Source organism: Coptis chinensis, chromosome 8, assembly GCF_015680905.1.
Source record: "Coptis chinensis isolate HL-2020 chromosome 8, ASM1568090v1, whole genome shotgun sequence".
NCBI classification, from domain to species: domain Eukaryota; kingdom Viridiplantae; phylum Streptophyta; class Magnoliopsida; order Ranunculales; family Ranunculaceae; genus Coptis; species Coptis chinensis.
Window position 1 is genome coordinate 11,581,959 of NC_141463.1, and position 19,769 is coordinate 11,601,727.

The 19,769-nt window shown below is 37.6% G+C and overlaps 1 pseudogene across 1 annotated transcript in view; it reads left to right on the forward strand.

Annotated features, from left to right (window-relative positions):
- Positions 1-19,769, forward strand: part of LOC147479951 (protein Dr1 homolog) — a 31,089-nt pseudogene that overhangs the window by 3,865 nt on the left and 7,455 nt on the right. The gene's annotated exons all lie outside the window — the stretch shown is intronic.

Here is a 19,769-nt window from a genome sequence, read left to right on the forward strand (position 1 = left end):
AAAGGATTGAGAATGCAGAGAACCATGAGTTTGAAGCTCATGATGATGATCATATTGCTCATGATGGGATAGAACCTATTGGTATAGAAGATGCAGATGAAGTGCATGAACCACCACTTGAGCATGCAGAAGTGCATCCTCTTGAGCCACAAGAAGCTGGGGTAAGGAGGTCTGACAGAGAGAGACTAGCTTCAACCAGGTATCCACCACATACGTATGTTTTACTACGATGGTAGAGAACATATGTACTATCAAGAGGCACTTGAAGGTACAGACAAAGAGAAGTGGTTGAAGGACATACATGATGAGATGTATTTTTTGCATAAGAATCACACTTATGAGTTAGTTGAGAAACCGAAAGGAAGAAAAATTCTCAAGAATAAGTGGATTTACAAAGTCAAGCATGAGGAGAATAATCAACACCCAAGGTATAAAGTTCGCCTTGTTGTGAAGGGATTTGGTCAAAGGAAAGGTATTAACTTTGATGAGATCTTCTCTCCTGTAGTGAAGATGATTTCTATCAGGGTGGTGTTGGGTATGACCGCAAGTATGAACCTAGAGGTTAAGCAACTAGATATCAAGACAGCTTTTCTTCATGGACACCTTGAAAAAGATGTCTAGCTACATGGACTAGCTAAAGGGGTTTGAGGTCAAAGGTCAAGGAGCACCTAGTATGCAAGCTGATAAAAGCTTGTATGGATTGAAGCAAGCACCTAGACAGTGGTACATAAAGTTTGATTTCTTTATGGTGAAGCAAGGATACAAGAAGTCTGCTTCTGATCATTGTGTGTTTGTTCAGAAATTTCTAGGCAGGAATTTTATAGTGCTTTTGTTGTATGTGGATGATATGTTGATAGTTGGCCCGAACATCAACAAAATATCCAAGCTGAAGAAAGACTTACGTTCTTTAAGATGAAGGCTTTGGGTCAAGCAAAGCAGATACTTGGGATGCGGATCACTCATAACAGAAAGAGTGGGAAGTTGTGGTTTTCTCAAGAAAGCTACATTGAGAAAATGTTGAAGAGGATTCAACATGGATCAAGCAAAGCCAGTCAGTTGTCTGCTTGGTGGCCAGTTCCGCGTGACCAAAGAGATGTGTCCAAAGGGTAAGCATGATGGAGCAGAGTCAGATGGAAAAGATTCCTAATGCATCCACAGTGGGCAGGTTGATATATGCAATGGTGTGTACAAGACCGGATATTGCTTTCATCGTTGGTGTTGTAAGCCAATTTCTGTCAAATCCGGGTAAGGAGCATTGGGAAGGTGTTAAGTGGATATTGAGATATCTCAAAGGCACTTCCAAATCGTGTTTGTGTTTTGGTAGAAGTAAGCCCTTACTTGAAGGCTACACTAATGCAGACATGGCAAGTGATGTTGACTCGATGAAGTCCACCTCCCGATTATCTGGTTACTTTTGTAGGGGAAGCAGTTTCTTGGCAATCTAAGTTGCAAAAGTGTGTTGCCCTCTCCACTACAGAACCCGAGTATATTGCCACCACTGAGTGTTGCAAAGAGATGCTATGGATGTAGAGGTTTTTCGACAAGCTAGGGCTAAAGCAGAAACAGTTTGTAGTTCTATGTGACAATCAGAGCGCCATCCATTTGAGCAAGAATTTGAGTTTTCCTTCTAGATCTAAGCACATACATGTGCGTTATCATTAGATTAGATAAATACTCGAAGACAAGCATTTGTGCATTGAGAAGATCAATACCGACAAGAACGGGTCAAATATAATGACCAAAGTCTTACCAAAAGGTAAGTTTGATGTTTGTTGTGCTATCGCCGAAATGGTAGCACACTCCTCCTGTTGATTTGGAAATTACATGGAGGTATCCCCCCTCACTATTCGGGAGGGGGAGATTGTTAGACTTATCCCTCACATGAGGAGAGAAAGAAGTTCTGTTTGCGTGAAAAAGTCGGAGCGTGCGCGCTCAGATTGGTCTTGCCCAAGGCGCGCCCGCACCCATGCCGTGAACAACTTCCAGTACTATTAGGGTGCGCGCGCTCGACATTGGCCTTGCCAAGAGCGCGCCCGCACCCATGCCTATATTTGCATTCTAATTTGCTACAGTAACTGCGAATTTGGAAGGGCAGTATATAAACAGAAATAAGGTTTTGGAAAGCCTAAGCAACACAATTGAAACCCAATTTTAAAAGCAATCTAGATTGAGAGATAACATTTACAGAGAGATAAGCCTGTAAAGAGAAAGGAGTGATTGTAATCGTCCTTCCCGCTTTATAAAAGGATTAGCTCTTGTTGAAGTAGACACCATTGGCCGAACCACGGTATATCTTTGTGTTGTGGTATGCGTTTTACTTCTTTACATTATTATCTATTGTTAATAGTTGTTTAGAGAGTTGGGCATGTTAGTTTGGTTGTAGAGAATATTTAGAATTGTCTGGAGATTGTTGTTGGTTCAAATATAAATTATTTGTGTAGTAGAGAATCGATTGGTATCGGTATTAACCCCAATAATTGCTACATCCCACATCTTATGTCTTCATTCTTTACTATTAACTCTATATAGATTTACTGTTTCTAAGTTTTGACTGATCATCTATATGCTTATCAGAGTGAAATTTGTCTTAAAAAGTCATATTTATCTCGTTTAGGTCTGTTTGGAACAAGTAGTGTGGCATGTTGTTTGAGTACTATGTGTTTACGTGTGATGTTTTATTTAAGGGAGAGAGTTATTGAAGTTGAATGAGTTTGTCAAATTTTTTTTCTATTTACTATTTTTCATTTATTTATTTATTTATTTTTGCATGTAATTGTCATTTGCTTTAGATTTGTATTCATAGTTATGTGAACCTACAAACTTTTTGGTTCACTTGAGTTTCTTTTCTAGGGATCAAACATATTTTAGTTTTTCGCCGTTAGATGGCTTTATAGTAAGGGTGAGTCATTAGGTGTGTAATGTTATATAAGTTCCTTATTTGGATAAAGATGTTATTACCTTAATAAGCTCAGCAATCAAAAACGCTTAGAAAATTGATGTACAGCTCCTGTAACAACTGGGTTTTCTTGTTGCTTATTAGACGCACAATCTCAGTGTCTCACATATGGTGTAACTGTGTAAGTACCAATGGAAGTGTAGAGCATTTGAAATATCTATGGAATTAATGTGTGTGGTGTTTTTTGGGGGACTAAGTAAATTAAGGGTTTCCGATGAGTTGTATCACGTGTGTGCTTTTGCAATTTTTCGTCTCTAGAGCCATAAGGAAATGGTGCTACCTTTGTCACCTCTTTTTATAGTTTCAAGATGTTGCTTCTTTATGTGTTCACCCTTCCAAGTTGAGATATAGCTGTACCGAGATATATGTATTTTCTTATTGTCACACCCCAAATTTCAGAAAAATTAAAACTGATATTCAATCATCTGGAAACCCGGAGTGAAACAAAACCCACTAACATATTATCAACCACGATATTAAAATCTGAGATCAAATTAAAACCGAAAGAATAACGCTTCATTTACAAATGAAATTTTTACTAACCAACTCTATTACATTTGTTTCAATTCAAAACCGTACACTTTCAAAAACTTAAACCAGAAGACTCTAGGAGCAAATCCAAGTCACATGTTTTCATCCACTGCACACTACCATCTATGTTCCCAAGAACACACCCACGTTGCAAAACAAAGCAAACATGGGTCAGCAAATTGAATTTGTTGGTATGAGTAGACTAACAACAAAATATATATAATAATCTTTCAAATTAATAAATATAACATTACCAACCATTTCAACTTGGAAAACAATATAGTTCCGTTTTCCAAAACGGCGTGTAATTTCTTCCCAAGTAAGATTTCACCCACAATATACAAATTCCAAGAATCTCATATAACAGTACTCATCATTCCCACTTTCCAAAATAACTCACAACATAAATATCACTTACATTCTATTTATTAAATGCACATATGATAACCTAATTAAATATGAGTTTGGTATACCTTACCTTTAAGCCAACACGTTGTCTTAGGGTAGGATATTTACGTCCCTGCAGAAAAGATTAATAGATCCTACCCTCCTGCAAAACAGAGTTAGACATTACAATAAAATGATTTATCTCAGCCAGTCAAATCTCCATTCATAACCAAACCTCATTTAAGACATTTAAGTTTAACTGATATAACCTAGTTCGTCCCGCATATTCGGAGAATACCAGTTATCATAATACCTATATCAAGAGTAGTCATTCATATGACATCATTACGTCATAAAGTTTCCAAGTGCATATAGCTATATATCTCTGACTATTACAAGTAATTAATGCTTTCATAATAACATATCATTTTACAGTCATTCCACAATCACAGAAAAGATCACAAGCATTCAATAATATTATTCCCAGTCACACTTCACATCCATAACCTCACACAAACCACCTCTATATTTCTGTGTAAGAAAGCATATACATTATAATACATAAATATTCATAGGCAATAACTCACTCATACAAAAAATCAATATTTCACTTTGTTTATTAATTATCTTGTTGACTCATTTATAAACAGACTCAACCCAACCTTTAGTTCCTACTCCACGATTTGCACTTCACACATTTGCCAAATCACACATACACGTGTGCCTCTCTCCCACCGAGTATCACTATATCACAGCCATCTCTGGGCTTTCCATACACATAATCACAGCCTCTTTGGCCATAAAATCTCAAATCATTCATGACACATTCAATGAATACCTTGGGTCATTCACTACACCAAAACAGGATATTAGTAACGCTCCAGTTTTTTGCTTAGTAACAGTTTTTAAGTATAACTAGGTTCCTAACGTTTTATAAGCGTTACAATTATATATAAAGTGTTACTTTAATTTTGCCAAATATGAGAATTAATTTGTTACGTTTTAAAATTGTTTGTTTGGACCAAAAAGCGTAAATAAATCGTAAATATTAAATATAACATTAAAAATAATAGCTAAAAATTAGAATTTAAAATTTCTAAATTAAAATTTTCGGTGAGAGGAAAGAAATTTCGTGAGAGGGAAAGGCCAAAATTCTCGCTCTTTTCCTATTTAAGATTACTAATGAACAGCCCTATTTTCATCCTTCTCGTTCAACAAGTTCATCCTTCAACAAGTTTTGGGAGTCAAGACCGTCGGGTCATTGCTGGCCGCTATTAGGTAAGGTTACTTTTGGCTTCTTCTTCTCTCGATTTTGTATGTTTCATCATCTCATCTCTTTTTCAATTTTTCACTCTACTACTAGGTGATATCACAACTGAAATTAACTTGGGTGTTGGTTGGCTCTGATTATAACCAAAGGTGCGATTTTTATTACTTGTTTTATTCATTAAAAATTCAATTTTTGTGGTTTGATTTTGCTCTTCTATATGTAATTAGTAATTACTTATTTTAGTTATGTTATGATTTATATTTTTCCTGGTTTGTGGATTGTTAGATTAATATTCATGCTAGCAAACACACACACGGTCTGTATAATGAATACACCAGTCCTGTTGATGACAAACCCAAACCCAAACTCAACTTCATACGGTTTAAATATCAGACCCAAGAAAGATACGGGTGTGGACAAAAAGGCGGTTAACGGTTGCGTAGCTTACTTGGTAAAGGACTCCTTTAGTTTAGCGGTCATGGATCGATTCTAGGTGGTGAACTTTTATACCCCTATTATCAGAGTTCACGTTCTGATCTAGCAAATCGACTTTTCAGATGAGTTCCATAGTATACTAGCTTACTAGCTTTAGTAGCTTGTGTACTAGCCTGTTAAAGGAAGCAGGGGTACGCTGATTTGGGATGCTAACTAAGTAGATCGTGGCGAGTGCGAAAGCAAGCCGGCAACAAGTGGATTGGGCTAACGGTTTATTTGCTCGTTAGGCTTTTCTGCTCGAAAGCGAGGCATAGGAACGATTAAGCCCGAAGATAGAGCAAAGCTCAACCAATGGGCTATTTGCTATAGTTCAAAGCCCTGTTCATAGAAGGTCCGGAGACATGAGAAGGTGGTTTGGTTTGCTTGCTTTTTAAGAGCAAAGGCGGTCTAGTCTTTGTTCCAAAGCTTTCATGCCACCTAAAGGGAGAACGAGATGCGAAGAACGGGCAAAGGAGCAGATCAGGTTGTTTACTTACTTTTAGCGTGGCGTACTTGTGTGTTAAAGGAGTACTTTATTTGGGCTGCTAAGTAGAAGTAGAAGCTATAGGCGAAGGCTTTCGCTTTTTTGTTAAGTAAAGGTGGAAGCTAGCTACTTGCTTGTTAAAGGTGCTTGCCCGCGGCTATTTGTGGATCCGGAGTTACGCCCTATAGCCGATTGTTCTACTTTCAATCCTTAGTATTAGTAGCGGTATTAGGTGAGAGGGCCTATCTCATAGCTGTTATTCTTGTGCTTACGGATACCTTTCCATGCTTTAACAAGCCCACGACCTTGCTCTTATAAGCAAGTAGCTTTGATTTGGGAATAAATTTGGAAGTAAAGTAGTATGAGTTGAAGTGAAGGGGCTAGTAAGTAATAATAAGTAGAGCCGGAACACTTGTTGCTAATTTGAACAAAAGGATTATGACTTGAGAAAGTAAGATCTCCGACCGTTGTCGGAAAAGGAGCTCTAATGGTACTTTAGAATAAGAATAATAGGGACTAATAGCCAAATCCGGGCTTTTGAGTTTGTAGCTAGGCAGCTACTCTCTAGCTTCCAGCTATTCTTCCTTCTCTTATGGGACTTGAAGCCAAGTAAAGGCAGCTTCTTTGTTGAGTTATAGTCTTTAAGATATGGGACTTAGGCGGGGAACCTCAGTTAAACAAACTAGTAATCTAATCGGTCCATATAATCTTAATCTTAGCTACACTACGACTTATCAGCCCGACAAGTAAACTACCTTAACCCCGAAATCTAAGTAAGGAGTTGGCAGCCGTTTCGAGCTAGGAGTTGAACCAAGGCCGCTATTCGGACTTAGAGATAGTAGTTCCCAAGTATGATATGAAATAGGAAGGATAAAGGCCTTGTCCTACTCTAATACAAAGTAAGTAGCTAACGCTTACCTTAATCCGAAGTAAGGATTTTGAAGCTCGGGGAGCAAGAGTAACAGTAGTTGCTACGGCCGGGGGAGCTTAGTCCCGTGAATCAGGGGATTTCGAGTTCTTTACAAGACAGGATGGGAACTGTAGCTAACAAGTGTGCCCCCGAGTGGAATCCTACTTATACTCTTTCTACTATATTGGCGGGACGGGTGCCAAGTTATTAGTAGCTAAGGCACTAAAGGCAGTAGTAGTTCAGTCGGTCGGGGCATGAAGCTACAAGTTCTATTTGGCGGGTCGAGGAGAGAGGTCGAGGCAACTTGTTATATAGGTAGCCGGCGTGTTAATAGATCTTCTTCTATACTAGTAGTAGTGGGTGAATCGGTTTCTTAGGTAAGGTTTAGTTTCTTTATTAGAAGGATAAGCACGGTTATTCTTTGTTGTTTGTCCCAACATCCAGCCGAGGTAGGCTACTAACTTGCTTTCGTTAGAAGTAGTTAACGAACGGAAATAAGGCCATTTGATGTCTATAAGTGAAGATTGGATGGATGCCCGCGCCTCCTTGGGTATGCTTTCAAAAGGGCTGTTTTCATGCGTCCGGGTGTTCGTGGTCCGTTGGTTTTCTATTCTCGTGGGGTGTGGCGCGATCTACAAGTGAGTGTGCTTTCGGGCAAGTGGGCTAAACGTAACTACTAGTAACGGATTTGCCTCGCAAATGAAAGTAAGGGGAATGGAACTCTTGTTTGAGAACTTTAGCTACTGGACTTAGGTTAGCTAGCTCGGCTTCTCCTATGGCTATTTGGATTAAGGAAGTAGGGTAATGCATGGAGACAAAGAAGGCCTAACTTTACTTATTTACTTTGTTTGGAGTACTACTTTCCATATATTCAGCCCAAAAAGCAAAGTGATTTGAAAACAAACCCAGTTTCACCCCTCCATAACTTCCCTCACTTATAGATAAGATAATTTTCATTTTCAGCAAAAATTTAATATGATATTGTGTTTGAGGGAGTAATTTGGTAGTGAATTAAAATGAACCCAAATGCTTCTCTAATCTAATCTAATTCCATTTCTTTAATTCAAACTCCCTAAACTCAATCAAACCTTACATTGAAATCCAGGAAAACCGGTAGGCATGTTTTAGAAATATTTTTCAATCAATCTCTCTCTTTTCTATGGAGTGACAACCTGAATAAAAGAAAGAAAAAGATTGGACTGTGGAAATATTAATGAGAGTGGAGAATCAACAAACAAAGTGGTGGGTTATATAAGTATTTTCGTTTTATTTTGGTGGAACTCTCATTAACATCTCTCAGATTTATTATTTCCATCTTATTCATCTCTCAAAATTTTTGAAATAATGGCGATAACTTGATTAAAAAGAGGTTGCCTTGAAATTGAGAAATGTGACCTTTGGATCTTTGGAAATTGAGAAATTTAACTAATGGTTGGATCTTTAGGTGGTCATAGACACACCTTTAATTTCGGGTTAATTGAGTTTATCATAAGAAGAGATCGAAATGCAAAATTAGAAAGAACTTTCAAAACAAAATAATTTCTTTGAAAACAGAAAACAAAGATAATGACGGAGAGATAGTAGAACGACGAGCTCTCTAATTTTTTGGCATTTTTTCATATTATTTTTGTATTCTTGTTCGTCTAATAGATGTGGTCTCTACGTAGATCGAACTAGCTAATCATGATGCACACCATCCGACTCTAAACTGAGATAACTAGTAGCTGTGTGTCTATGAATTGTGTTTCTACTTTCCTACAAGTTATCGTCTCTCCACGGTTGTAGCATTCATTGGCTCACCCTGGAACAAAATCCTGGCTCCGTCACTGATTGTTAGTAGTATCTAACTCCTTTTTTTTTTTAGTTTGATAGCGTGGATAGGGTTTTCTAGAGTTCATGCTGGAATGGGTTGAATATTTAAACAAAGAATAACCCATGTCTTGTTTCCAGTAGCGTGTGGGTTTTAAAAGATAAAATCTGAACTAGTACACAAAGTATCTCTTTTGAAATTCAGATTCATATTTGAAGCAAGTTCAAAATTTTCAAACTTGTATCGAAGTGATTTGACAACCAAGATCCTATTGGTCTGAGCCTTTGGAATAAAATCTACAATGAACTACATGAGTTTGTATATATGTGCAAACCGATAGCATATATTTATATTTTTTAAGACTGAATTTGGGCAATTATCTTGAGTAGAGTGTACGCATGTTGGGGGAATGAGAAGTCTTTTATTTTGTCTTGCATTTTGTGCTTATATGTTATAATGCCTTCAATGTTAAAATGTAGGCACCGTTTAGCTTGTTTACCGAGATAGTTCAATATTTATAGAACGTTATGCATCAAATTTTCATAAGCGATAGTGCTAAAAGCCGGGCTAGTAGGAAATGACATTGACCCTATCACTTGTTCCTTGTGTTTACTTGATGTGCTACTTGCAGAATGTCTCAACCGATTCCAAAAGATTGGATGAATGAAAATGACGTAGACTTGGGAGTGTGTATAGGCGGGGGTTTCGATTTTATTCTATTCGCTAGTGGCAAAGGCTAAACGTCGACCCGTGTCCTTGCCCATGTAACAAATGTCTAAATAGGAAAAGGTTTGCATATGATATAGTTAGAAAACATTTGATTCATAACGGTATAGAATCAACATATCGTGTATGGGTTTTACATGGTGAGAACCTATATAAGGATCGAATGGTAAACCAAGTTGAAGAAGAAAATAGTGAGAAAGGACTAGGGATAGGGAATTTTGTTGATGTTGCTTATGGCATGCATGAAGAATTAGTGGGTGATTTGAGTGGAGGCGATGGAAGTCAAGCTGAAGATGTTGAACCACCTATTGTTCTAGAACCTGATTTGGGTAAGAGGTACAATGAATATAAGAAAAAAGCAGAAGAAAAATTATACCCCTCATGTGAGGCTCCCGCCACAACCCTTTCAAATTTGTGGACCTCCATAACTTGAAGAAGAAGCAAGATAATTGGTCGGGAAATAGTGTGACCGCTTTTGTCTTTGTTGAAAACGTGGTTGCGGATGGAAACACTTTGCCTTCTAAGTATCCCGCAATGAAGGCAATGTTGAAAGATCGGGAATGAAAGCCGAGTGCATAGATGCATGTGAAAATAATTGTATGCTATATTATAAGATGAAGCCGATTTGATAGTGTGTCCTCAATGTGAAACGCCTAGGTACAAAGTAAAGGAGGGGAATCTGGAAAGAAAGAAACAAAAGAGGCGAGAAAAGTATTGAGACATTTCCCTTTGATTCCTAGACTTAAAAGGTTGTACACTATATCATGGATAGCACGTGAAATGACGGGCGATGAGCGACACCTTCTTGGAATTATATGAGGCATCCAATCGACTCGCCTTGATGGAAGACATGTAAAGATGATTGGCCAGATTTTGCTAAGGAAGGGCGTAATGTTTGGCTTTGAATTGCAACCGATGGATTCAATCCACGGTGTTCAATCCAATTGGTTATAGTTGTTGGCCTGTTTTGTGGTGCCTTATAATCTGCATAACCGCCTTTGTGCATGAAATCTGAGTTCCATATGATGTCGTTGTTAATACCTGGGCCGAAGGCACCGAGTCAAAACATCGATGTATTCCTTAGACCACTAGTTGATGAGTTACAACAGTTATGGAAAGAAGGGGTGGCGACTTATGACATGCACAAACAGGAGCATTTTACTTTGAGGGCTATGTTGATGTGGGGCATTCATGATTTACCAGCGTATGGCAATTTATCAGGCTGTGTAACACATGGTTACAAAGCCTGTCCTATTTGTGGTGATGAAACTCCGTCTATGCATCTTCGAAACGCAAGGAAGATCGTTTATACAAATTACCGGATGTTTCTTAAACTCGATCACCCATTTAGGCAAGGCAAGTACTTAGGAGTTAAGACAAAGAGTTAAACCCTCCTCCGCCAAGGTTAAAGGGAGAAGTAATTGAGAAAATGTTAAGTCGTTGTCCATTATGTACGGGAAAGTATTAAAAGGTACCAAACGGAGTATAGATGATGTGGATGTGGTTGCTATTGGAGATGATGAAGATGATGAAGATTATGGTTATTCAAGCATGGTATAAGAGGTCTATTCTCTTTGAACTGGAATATTGGCGAAGCATAAAATTCGACATGTTATTGACGTGATGCACGATGAGAAGAACGGGCGTAACACATAATAAATGCGATTCTTGACAAGAAAGACGACAAAACAAAGGATACAGATTCACGCGAGAGGATTTAAAGAAAATGGGGATTCATAGTGGTCAATGGATGCAAACAGACCCAATCACGAGGGAGATCCGTTAAACCAAAGGCCCCATTTGTTTTGAATAAAGATGAGAAGCTTGAGTTCCGCACAATCTTGAAGAATTTGAAGCTTCCTACGGGTTTTTCATCGAACTTAAAAACATTGTCACTTTGAGTCCTCCCTGGTTTGCTTATAATGAAATCACATGACTATCACGGATTATGTGTTACTTGCTTCCAGTTTTGCTTCAAAGATGCTTTTCAAAACACCGCGATTTCGCGTAGAGCTATTCATCAGATTAGCTTATTTTTAATCTTCTATGTTCGAAAAGTCTTAATCGAAAGAAAATCCAAGATGCCAAATACATGGTTGCAGAGGCATTGTGTGTATTGGAAAAGTATTTTCCAACCGCTTTCTTTGATATCGGCATCCACCTCTTGGTGCATTTGGCTGATGAAGGGGCTGATTTGTGGACCTCGTATCCTAGGTGGATGTATCCATTTGAACGGTATGTAAAATGCCTTTACTTTTATTTTTTATTTAGTGGCAATTATTATCGAATTTTAAACTACAAAGTACAATTTTGGTTTTGTTTATTTTAATAGGGCAATGAAGGAGTGTAAAAATATTCGAGCAATAAACGTTATGTTGAAGGCTCCATTCTTGGGAGTCCTATATTGTTTCGAAGTCCATTAGGTATGCTATGGAGTACATGCCAAATTCGGGATGGAAATCACAAAGCTACTCGTGAGGCATTTCTAGATGAAGATGGAGAGTATAGTGATGAGGGCCTATACTTGAGGGTAAAACTGTGATCCTAGGCAAGGAACAATGGATACAAACGTGTAGGTGGGTTCTTTTTCGACTCGACATCGAAAAGCTTGATGAACATTATAGGTTTGATTGTTTTTGATAGATTTGACTCAAACATTTACTAGTCTAAAAAGTCGTGAATAAATAGCGGTCAAAACTGTATAAACAAATTGTAGTGAATATCGCGGCCTTGCAAGCAACCGACGCGCCGTAAGAAAAGGGGTAGCAAAGACAGAAGTGGAGATACAGACTGAGTTTATTGTGTGGTTATATGACAAGGTATTGTTTTATATATAATTTAGTTTAGTAGGATATTACAATTAGTATTTTAATTTAATCTTTCTAATTGTCATTTTTTTTACTTCACAGTTGTTGGTTGCAAAAGACACAGATTGTGACTTATGGCGATTTGTCCAAGGACCATTGTTCAAAGCTAAAACATATAAAAAGTACCGTGTTAATGGTTTTGTGTTCTCTACTAGGTCGCATGACGAAACAGTTTCCACACAAGATAGTGGTGTTTGCATGAAAGCAATCACTACGTTTACGTCGAGTAGGAAAGACAAAAATCCTATTGATTCATCGACTAAGTGGTATGGGGTTATCGAACAGATAATAGAGTTGGACTATACGACTTTCCAGCATGTTGTCTTTTACTGTAATTGGGTGAGGGTGGAGGACAAGACCAATGGTTGTAAACTTTGTCCAGATTCTAATTTAGTGATGGTTAATCTCAATAGGCTAAAGAGTGTTGATCAATACTTTGATGAGCCGGTGATTCTTGCTTCTGAGGCTAGTCAGGTGTTTTACTCGGAGGATTTGAGAAATCCTAACTGGTGGGTAGTCATAAATTCGCCTAGGCGATTGACAAGTCGAGTTGATGAACTAGATGCACCAACTGACTTCCAATCTATTCTTGAGGACCAACCTAATTTGCAGCCGTTGATGGAAAGTCTAACCTGATTGTAATAGTTGCACTCTCATATTGTGAGATTTTTAGTTGCATGCAAACTTCTCATTTTCTAGTTTTAAATATATAAACTCTTTCTATTTTAAGTTTGTCCTCGGGTTTGGGTGAAAGGTGTGTTTGAGTTGTTTTTTTCTTTTTTTTTAATCAAGAATAGTCTCTATAAATGTATACTTTTGAACTTTGTCATTTTTTTGTGGTATCCTAATTTTACCTATTTGTTCTAACATTTTTTTGTCATATAGTAGGCTATTTAATAATGGCACTAGGTCAATCTCAATCTATTGCTTCCCAGCCATCGAGTTCAGTCCCACTTCCAGCTCATAATTCAACTTCAGACTCTCACACATCTCAGCCTTGGGGAAACTCACCAATGATTACCAAGTTACCTATAGAGTTCGATGAGGATGGCGTCGCTGTGGGTCCTAACCATGCCAAATGGAATACCCAGTTTGGTATTTATGTTCGATCTCAGATTCCAATTCATTACAAGGATTGGAGGAAAATAGATGGAAGCTTCAAGGATAATGTCTCGAATAAATTAATGGTAAGATTTACATGTACTTTAATTTCGATGATAGCATCCATTATTCTTGAATATTAGTATGTTTTTCAAGTCCTATATCTACATGTTGTCCAGCCCTATGTATGGAAATTTACTTAATATAAAATAAACAAAAGTCACTTTGTTCATGTAGGAAGAATTTGAGCCTAATGTTCCCCAAGCAATAAAGACGCCGAAGTTGAAAAGGACTTTCCCCAAAAGTTCGGATCAAGAAAGTATGCCCTCATGGAAAGAAATTTTCGCGTAAGTGTGGGAGCGTGGAAGAAGCTATTAAAGCATGCCCAGATGGTAAGGACTCAAATCATTGGGCTGTGTTTGTTAGAAATGAGAGTACCATTTGAAGTGAGAGCTAGAAACGCAAAGAATGCACGAGAGAATGCCAAAAGAATATATATCGACATACTAATGGGCGGGACACATATGCCCATAAATGGATAAAATGGTAGGTGTCTATTCTTGCACTAACGATTTCTTATCATCGCTATGCTAACAACTATTAAGGATTTTTTTTGTAGGATAAAGAAGATCCTAGCAGAAAACATGGACGGGTAGATAGTTGGAAAAAAGGACATGAGCGTCGTGATGGAACTATATTAGCGAGTGCTCGGACCCATTATGTAAGTTTTAATAACATTGAAGCTTGAACTTACCTGTGTGTTGGTATTGTATATAGACTATGTTGCATATTGTATTACTCATATCGGTGGTTAATATTGTAGGAACAAGTGGAGGCTTCTCATAAAAGAAGAAAAGAAGCAAGCGCTGGTGGTGAGGATTGTAATGGAAGTAGACTTCGATAATGATGAGTTTATGCAAGTCTTTGGGCCCGACAAAGGGAGTAGAACTCGTGGAATCAGCTCCAACAAGTCTAAGAAGCAATTGCAACGTGTATTGCCAAGGCATTATTGCAAGCAAGCAAACTCTTCATCCATTCTGAAGTTGAAGGGGAAATGAATGAGATGAAGTCTTCCTTAGTTAATGTCATGGGCGTGTTAAAGGTGAGTTTGCAGTTTGCACTTGTGCTTTATTGCATACAATATCATTATGTATAACTAATTGTTACTATAAATTGTGGGATGTACTTAAGCGCCGTCAAAAGCAATGGAACACCGACCGCTCAACCACCGTGCAACCAAACAACACCGTAAACTGAAGTCGGTTCAGTTCTATTCGCCACTCGACTCAACAAAACTTGATGAATATGTTTGCAAATTTGAATCCTCCTTCTGGGACGCTTGGTTCTTCACCAAATGTATCTTTATTAGATAGGGATGGTGTAGTGGTTGCTAAAGGGTATGTCATGACAGAGACAATTTGGAGATTGCAATGGCGAAAAGTTCTCGAGTGAAAAAAGGTCTACATAGAGGAAGTCTTGGTTGGTGATGCTCTTGTTTACTTATGGGCCCCAAGATGGAGTTAGATTTTTGGATGGCTTTAGTGCGGGAGGTCCTTTAATTTGGCTCGAGTCAAGGATGCAAACTTTTACGAACTTGGAATTTTTCAAGATGGTTTGGTTACTTTATGTTTTGAATGTCGTTTGTTTTTATTTAATATGGATGTCATAGTGACTTGACAAACTTATGGTCTTTTTGGTATGGATGAGTATTGACTTTAATATGTTCGTACTATATCTATTTATTAAATTTGATTGCAGTATATGTATGCTTGTTTGCTTAGCAGGGTTGAAGAAAGTACTAACCCATTTTAACTCCGCTTTGCAAATCAATATAATTGGTTTTAATCACGGTCCCAACCGGATAAAGGAGGAGGGAGGATGGTGGAGCCTTGGACTGTTTCCTGCAAACGCTTATATAAAGAGAAGAAGGAAGAAGGGAGCCAGAGGGCGAGAGGGCTGATCCGTAATCGAGATCAAAGGACAGTATTTAGCGTGATCGCACCGGGTTTATTTTCCAATTCATGTTTATGCTTATTTTTATCATTTTTTCTACTCAATTCTCAGAGTTTAAGCTTTGTTTGACAGATTTCTTTGAAGGCAGATGAAAAAGACGTGTATGTTTATCCACTAGAATTCTTAGCAAGAACATTGATCGGTTACATTAAGCAGAGTTTGGAAATCTGAGAAGTTGTTATGGAGATGTAAGGAACCTCCAGTTTTTCCTATTTTATTACATTAACATACATGTGTAATGTTTTGAACCAATCTAACCATGCTATTATATTGTAGAGAGACCGTCGAAAAATCAACTCTATGGTCAAATTCCTCGGGAACTCGGTTGACTACGTAATTTGTTTTCACCGTGAGTTATACTTCCGATGTTTAATATTAGAGAATGAATCCCGAATTCAGCCTCTCGGGGAAGAACCTCGTGTTTTAGACTTTTAGGACATTGGCTCTGCGGACAAATGTGTGTTGATTGCACCTTTGATGAGGATCCCTAGCTGATGCAATCGCGACCGGGTCATCCTTCTCATGATCTTAGTGGCAAAGATGCAGACCGCACAATCCACCTCCATTTTCGGAAGGAGCTCTGGACAAACCAAAAGGCCCCCACTCCATATCTACTCGAATAGTTGTTGTGGCAGGAATTGTTGTTGTGGCAGGTGCAATATTTGTTGTGGCAATATCCCACGAGGAATTGTTGTTGTTGTGGCGGTGAATAGTTGTTGTGGCAGGTGCAATATTTCAAATTTTGAAAGCGTGAAATTCTATATCTTAAAGTCTTTTGATGAAAGATTCTTTTTCGGGGTAGTAATTATTTGTTTCCTTTTGTCTAACATTTTATTTTTGGTGGTTTGTTTGTGGAAGCTTTTTGGTTGTTAGACCCACAATACTTCAAGTGGATTCTCTAGTTTTCACCCGCAATAGCGGCCATACAATTAGAATTCACAAAGACATTTTATTTTATTACTTTTTCATTAGGGACTAGGTTATGTAAATTGGAACTTGAAATCTCTAGTATGCTTGTGCATGTTTGATGGGCATTTTAGCCAATTTTGGTAGAACCAACTTCATAGTTTCAGAAACACTTAAGGATTAAGAACAATTGCAGAATTTTTGTAAATTTGTTAAAACTAAGCGCATTAGTTCCATTGAAATTGATCAAAAGTGGTAGGAATTGTTATATTAGTTCCATAGTGCTATACTGACCTTTGAAAGGTTGCACTATAAAAAAACTTGTAATTTTATACTTGCATTATCTTGTTGGTAATCATTCTATTTTTCTTATTTTCTAGTTTCCCATTCTTTTATTTCGTGGGATATCTCATCCTACATTTTTTGATATTATAGTTATATATAGATATACACCTATAATAAAAAAAAAAAAAGATACTTGATCTGTTATTTTTGCTATTGGTTTGTTGATTGGTGTGTCATTGGGTCATCTGTGGTGGGTACCGCCTTTTTACTTGATTCGTTTACCATATATAGAAGAAGATATGTTTGCATTACTTGGAAAATAATTGCACCGGGCAGTTCTGATTTTTCGCTCTCTTTATAGGGGTGGGAAAAGGACAGCTTGTAAGATATGTTGTTGGCCGCTTGGTCCGCAACGTAGTTGAGTATAGCTGTTATGATATAATGGGATCCTCCGAGAAAAAGGTTTCGTATGCTTAGCACATGCTTTCAAAGCGGCTGAGAGGTATTTGAAGCAAGTGAGCTTTGTTTACGACCGACATGGCTTGTTTACGGTTCCCGATGTTGTAACTAATACATGACATTTTTCAGCTACTCTCCAACAATACTTCTTCTCCGCCATTTTGAGGTTTTCGTGAAAGTTTCTTCTCATGAGGATCATCCGATCAAGTTGGTCTTACCACGAGAAGTTGCATCATTATCGGGGAGTTATTTCGGCACGCTTTTGATGATCAAGTATCTTGCTCGAGGATGTGGTGGCTCTACTTCTCTACTTCCTATAGGCATCTGTTAAAACTTGTATAACTTTGTTATTGTCCCGGCCCACAAAAATGTCCTATAGTGGTTAAGCATTTACACTTAAGTTACATTGACAAGGATTGTGTCCCTATCCAACACGGATACAAAGTGTCCCGACATGGCTTAAATACCAAAATTGAGGTATATGAGTATATCACATAGAATATGTTTGCATGTCGCGGTTCGACACATATCGTGCACACGTAGCTGCATTAACGGATTTTTTAGAATATGGATGTCATAGTAACATAGGTTTATAATATCAAGAGAATTGGCCCCGCAAGAAATGGCCTTCTTGTATCTTTCATAAATACGGTACTATCTCTTACACTTCTCTTGATGAATATTGTACTTTTAACAGATCTATTATGGTTCTTGACAAACTTCATAAAAATAAGATTACCGGGTTGATCATGATTATTATTGTCAAGAATCTGATGTTTTAATCTTATCTTGCCAAATCAGCATATGAAGGATGCTTTGAGGATACTTTGGACATGTGGTACTGTTAGTTGCAGTTGCCGATAGCGGGAAGGTCTTCCAGCTCCTATTAGACGCTTCAGTCATGAGATAAGCATCGCGCTCGTTAAGTGAAGACCTGAGAGTCGATATGCTTTCACAGTTATCGCAGACCGCACCCGGAGTCTCAAGTGATGTGAGTGAATTTTGTTGAGTTTTTATAGTGGTATGGTATGAAAAGCCCTGCTAACGCAGTCCTTTCTTTGGATATTGATAATAATCTAGTTAGCTAGCTTGGCTTATTTTTAAGCCATTTTGTAGGTGCGATGGTAGGTGATATTGATCCGGATGAAGTTAGGTTTGATGGGAATTATAAGATTTAGGACGTCTTTGCGGCTTTTATTAAGTTCACATACATTTTATTTCCTTGTACATTGTGCTCGAGGAGATTGAATGGTTTTATTCATTTCCATGTTAATAAATGGATTTTATAAAATTGAAATGAAAATAAATTCCTCGTGTTACTTGGATCCCGTCTATAAACTTTTAAAGCGAAGCGACATCATAGGTCGCCTATGGACCCATTATCTGCAATTACATTAATCACTTTCCTTCTAACACTCAAACAAAAAATCTAATTCAATTGTTGGCTTACAGATCATGAGAAAGAAAGAGGAGAGTAATTTGTTTTCATCCTTAGAAATGATATAAAATATATTCATCATTTGTTTTTGTGCTTCTTTTCCGTTTGATCGATTTCATCAGATATATATTCGTAAAACCGAATTGTACATGAACTTTTGACATCCATAGTGTTCGTGGTTTTGTCCTTTGCCGCCGATTAGTACAGGTGGAACTCAATATTCTCAAGAGACTTTGCCAATCTTTGCTCTTAGTTTAATATTCGAAATGGCCATTCCTTGTGAAGAATGGGCATTGAAGAGTCAAGTCATGCTCTTATTGCTGAGGTAATTTTGCTTATAGTTTTATATATTTTAATCATTACAGACTCATTTCTATAGTCACAGATATAGTCAAAGGAAGGTAAATCTCGGCAAGAACTCCTACCATCTCTAGTTTCCTTTATCTAATCTGGTCCTATTCGTACTCTTCATCTGTTTATTGTCTTTATTACTCAATATTCTGGTATTGATGATTCTGATTTCTTTTAGGCTGAGCTGGTTTCCATGTTACTGAGATGGCTTCCTGAAGACATTACAGTTCATAATGAAGACCTTGAAGGTTTATTATAGCAGCGTAAATGAGTATAGTTTAACCTTTAAATTATCACCTTTTTTAATTGTTCACCTTCTTTTTATATTATATTATTTATTTATTTACTGTTGCTGAGAATATCCTTATGGACAAGGGTAGAATTCTTGAGTTAAATAACAATCATAACCTTGGCTCCACCAAATATTATTCCTTAATTATCTGCATTAGGGCATTATGAGTGTGAGACCTTGGCAAGCTATTCTCAGTTTCTCACTGCCATAACTATTGAAAGATTCTCATGGAAGTTCAACACTACCGTGGAGGGGGAACGTAAAGCTAGGATACTTCTATGCTTAAGTTAAAGTGCAGTACCTAGCTGTGTCTATATTCAATGCGAAGGCTTCTGACCATTGATTGATAACATGCATTCACAGACATACATACCATTGATTTATAACATACATTTAATGTAACTGAAATCTTGACATTTATTAACACCCACGGTACAACAGAATTGAATTTTATGAAGGTACATACATGAGCTAATATTAGTGAATTTTATATGTTCAGGGTCCTGCGA